The sequence below is a fragment of the Fukomys damarensis genome, unplaced genomic scaffold (assembly GCF_012274545.1).
Source record: "Fukomys damarensis isolate Sample0158 unplaced genomic scaffold, DMR_v1.0_HiC HiC_scaffold_25, whole genome shotgun sequence".
NCBI classification, from domain to species: domain Eukaryota; kingdom Metazoa; phylum Chordata; class Mammalia; order Rodentia; family Bathyergidae; genus Fukomys; species Fukomys damarensis.
The window spans coordinates 21,202,715-21,207,143 of NW_022900937.1; the positions used below are offsets into that span (position 1 = coordinate 21,202,715).

The following is a 4,429-nucleotide window of genomic DNA, read 5'->3' on the forward strand; positions in this document are numbered from 1 at the left end:
TATATTTATATTTATATTTATATTTATATTTATATTTATATTTATATTTATATTTATATAAAAAGACCAATAATAGCAGTGTGTTATGCATCAATAGCAGCAACAGCTTTTCCAGGTTCTGCAGTCATCTGAATCTCCTTCCCTTTTTAAAAAGACGTATCTCTCTGCTCATACTTTATTTTATTTTTCTCTTATTTATATTTGGGTTTTTCACATGAAAGAAACGATGCAATATTTCAGCTTGTGTCTGATTTATTTTACTTAACATTGTGGCCTCATGATACATTCATTTTTCTACAAATGATACAAATTTATCTTTCTTTCTGATAGAGTAGTACTCCACTGTGTATAAATACCACCTTGTATTTATCCATTTGCGTGTTGATGGACCTATAGCCTGTTTCCAATATTTAGCTATTATGAGTTGTGTTGCTATAAACATGGGTATGCATGTAGCACTGCATCATGATATCTTTGAACTTTTAGGGAAGATACCAAGAAGAGGAAAATCTGAATCAAATGGAATTTCTAATTTTAGGTTTTTGAGGAACCTCCATACTGATTTCCATAATAGTTGTACTAATTTACATTCCCACCAATAATGCAGAAGGGTTCCTTTTTCCCTGAAGTCTCACCAGCATTTATTATTTAATTTCTTGATGATGTCCATTCTTTCTAGATTAGGGTAGAATCTCAGTGTTGTTTTAATTTGAATTTCTCTAATGGCCAGAGATGTTGAACATGTTTTAATATATTTATTGACCATTTGTACTTCTTATAAGAAGTGTCTATTCATTGCAGTGGCTCATTGTTTGACTTGGTCTTTTGTTTTGCGGGGGGAGTCTAATTTTTTTTTTTTTAGTTCTTCATGTATTCTAGATATAAGTCTTCTACCCAAGAATGGCTGGCAAAATTTCCCCATTTTGTAGGGTATAGCTTTACTCTGCAGAAACTTTAATTTGATCTGATCCCATTTGTTGATTCTTGGTACTATTTCTTGCACAATTTGGATTCTGTTCAAAAAGTCCTTGCCTATGCTATGTCTTCAAGAGTTACTTCTTTTATCTTCCATTGGATTAAGTGTTTCTGTTTTAACATTTAAATCTTTGATCCCTTTTGATTTTACTTTAGTATGTGATGTTTGATATGGGTCTAGAATCAATCTTTTGTGTGTGGATAGCCAGTTTTTCCAGCACCATTTATTAAATAAGATATATTTCCACTGGTGTATGTTTTGGCCCCCTTGTTAAATTGTTAAAGGTTGGATAGCTGAATTGCCTGGAGCTGTTTCTGCATCCTCTGTTATGTTCCACTGATCCATCTCCCAACCACCCCAGTACCATGTTGTTTTTAATCACTGTAGCTTTGTAATAAAACTTACGGGTTCCTCCTGCTTTGCTCTTGTTGCCCAGGATTGTTTTTGCTGTTGTGGATCTCTTCTGGTTCCATATGAATTTTAGGATTTCTTTCTCCAGTTTGGTGAGGAACTTTTGAAAGTATGTCTTCTATGACAATTTTGATTCTTCTTATCAGGGAACAGAGTATATCTTTCTATTTTCTAATGCCCTCTTTCGTCTTCTTTTCAGAATACTGCAGTTTTCATTGTAAAGGTTTTTCACCTCATTGGTTAGATTAACTCTTAATGATTTAACTTTTGATGCCATTGTGAATGATGTTGTTTTCCTAATTTCTTTCTTGGTGAGTTTGTCATTGGTGTAGAGAAACACTATTGATCTTTGTATGTTGATTTTGTATCCTGCTATGCAACTGAATTTGGTTATTCTAGGAATTTAGGGGTAGAATTTCTTGGGTCTTGTAAGTAGAGGATCATCTCACCTCACCAGCAAATAATGATAATTTGTCTTCTTCCTTGCCTCCACAGAGCCTTTTCATGTCTTTCTCTTGCCTGATTGCTCTGGGTAATAATTTGAGAACCATGTTGAACAAGAATGGTGATAGTGGACATTCTTGTCTTGTTCCCGATTTTAGAGGAAAAGTTTTCAGCTTTTCCCCATTTAATATGATGTTAGCCATCAGTTTGTCATAAATTGATTTTATCGGATTCAGATAAGATCCTTCTGTACTTATTTTCTTTGGGGTTTTATTATAAATGCATGCTGCACATTGTTGAAAGCTTTTTCTGCATCTCTTGAATACATGTGATTTTTCTTGTTGCTCCTGTTTGTGTGGTATTTTATTACATTTATTGATTTGTGTGTGGAACCATCCCTGCATCCCTGGGATAAAGCCTACTTGGTCATGATGTATAATATTTCTGATGATTTCTTGCTTTTTGTTTGTCAGTATCTTGTTGGACAGTTTTGTGTCTGCATTCATTAAAGAGATTATCCATAGGTCTTGTTTTTTGTTGGGTCTGAGCACTGCTCTTTGAGACTGAGCCTCACCACTTGTCCAGAGATCCCCCACCCTACACAGCCTGTCGAGTTTCCCCAAGTTCCCCCTTTCACGACCCAGGTTGGCCCTTTATGTGGAGTTTAGTCAAAGGCATGGCTGGTCTTCAGGTATCATGGCAGATCTGTTGAGGAAGATGTTTCTGATTCTGACCCACAAATAATCTGGATGAAAATAATCTGGATGAAAGTTGCAGCAAATGAACCAAAGCTCTGGAAATCAAGGCCTCTTTGAAAGAAAAGGGCTTGTTTAGCCATCACAGATGCTAGCCAGAGAAGGACCAAGGCCCGAGACAGGTTCTACAGCCAGCAGCAGCAGAGCTCCATAGCTGTTGGAAAAATGTGTGCTGGACCCATGAGCTAAGAACATGTTTGTAATGGCAATTTGGATAAGGAAAGCATAAATTGTTTACACTGAACATACATTAGCTATAGCAAGAGGGACAGGGGATTACACAAAGCAGGGAAAGTTTGAAGACAGGACAGTCCATAAAAGAAGAAGTCACTCCTTCCACACTGGTCAGGGTTTGTTATCCGAAAGTTTATGCTTAAGCAGGGGCAGAGGTGCCTGGGGTCAGCCCCCATGGGTTTCAGTCAAAGTCTGAGATACATTCAGGGTTAGGAAGTGGTCTTTTATTGGTTTGGGCCAAGGCTCTTAACTGATTACCTTCTCTTCGCAGTTTCATAATTAAATTTGGGATATGTCAGCGCTTTCCTTTTTTCACAGCCTTCTGTGACTCGCCTGACCCATACAAGAATTTGCCCTTTCCCTGGGCCTCCTGGACAGTGAGGAACAAAGCTCTTGGAGCACGTTGGTACTGCCAAGTTATACTTACAAACACCTTATTTGACTCTAACAACCACTGTACCAGTCCTGGTATGATAGATTCTGCTGCAGTAACAAATCAAACCTCAGTGGCTTAATACTGTAAAAATTTCAACAAGGGGCCAAAGTGCCTGTTTTTCCTGCTGCTCTGAGACTCACGCTAACTAAATCTGCAGTCCCAGCTCCACTGGAAGGAAGCACTGTGATTTGTACACTGAGTCTAAAAGCGTTTGCCAGTACCTCCCTCCCTCCCTTCCTTCCTTCCTTCTTTTTGCCTCCCAATTTTTAAAAAAGAGAAATAACATTCCATTAGCCGCATCAAATCACAAGATCACATTTAACTTCCAAGGGTCAGAGGAAGCGAAACTCTGTCTTGTCCCCAAGGAGAAAAAGGTGAACCTATTAGAACCTCCAGAATTGTGATCTCCACTTGAGAGCTGAGAACATTTAGACTCCACAACTCTTTTCCAAAGTCAGGCAGTTAGGAAGTCAGCAGCGCAAGGTCCCAGGTGTGCATTCCCCTGACTATGAAACACATCTGCTTCCCAGAGCCGGCCTCCTCTGCTGGAAACCGTGACTTTGAAGGTGGTTCTCATTAGCATCAAGGCACTTCAGATGATGCTCAGGAAAGAGTTTGCCCTTCCAATTAAATTTAATCTTGTGAGGGCCGGGGATTTAGCTCAGTGGTTCTGCCACCTGCCTTGTCAAGCGCAAGGACCCAAGTTTGATCCCCGGTACAAAAAGATAATAAGAATAATCTTGTGAAAATTGCTTCTTTTCTCTCTCCTTTTGCAAAACCTGTATTTAGGAAAGAAAAAGTAAGGAGGAAGGAGAAAAGAAGAAAAGAAAAAGAAAGGAAAATAGAAGGAAGGAAGAAAGAAAAGAAAAAGGGAAAGAAAGGATGGAAGGAAGAAAAGGAAAGGTCAAGTCAAGACCAGCCTTGGGGCACCCTTTGACCCGAACAATATCTGAGCGCATGTCAGGGCGATGTGGGTTTTTTCCACTGTGAGGTATTTTCCACTCACAGGACCAGGTCAGAAGTCTGTATCTTACTCTGCATGCTTGTTCTTGCTCATGTTTGTTTTCTGCTTGATCTTTATTCACCCTTCCACATGTTCCCGTGACAACGGAAGAACGGTAACACAGCCAGGCAGATCAAAGGGATGGAGGGCCCAGTGCCTTGCATTAGCAC

At 39.1% G+C, this 4,429-nt stretch overlaps 1 long non-coding RNA gene across 3 annotated transcripts in view; it reads left to right on the top strand.

The window, feature by feature from the left end:
• Positions 1 to 4,076, top strand: part of LOC104864482 — a 51,335-nt gene extending 47,259 nt beyond the window's left edge. For all 3 annotated transcript variants that reach the window (XR_004514324.1, XR_004514326.1, XR_780915.2), the window contains one exon: positions 4,046 to 4,076. This is a non-coding gene — a long non-coding RNA (uncharacterized LOC104864482). The remainder of the gene's footprint in view (positions 1 to 4,045) is intronic.
• Positions 4,077 to 4,429: the final 353 nt, after the last annotated feature.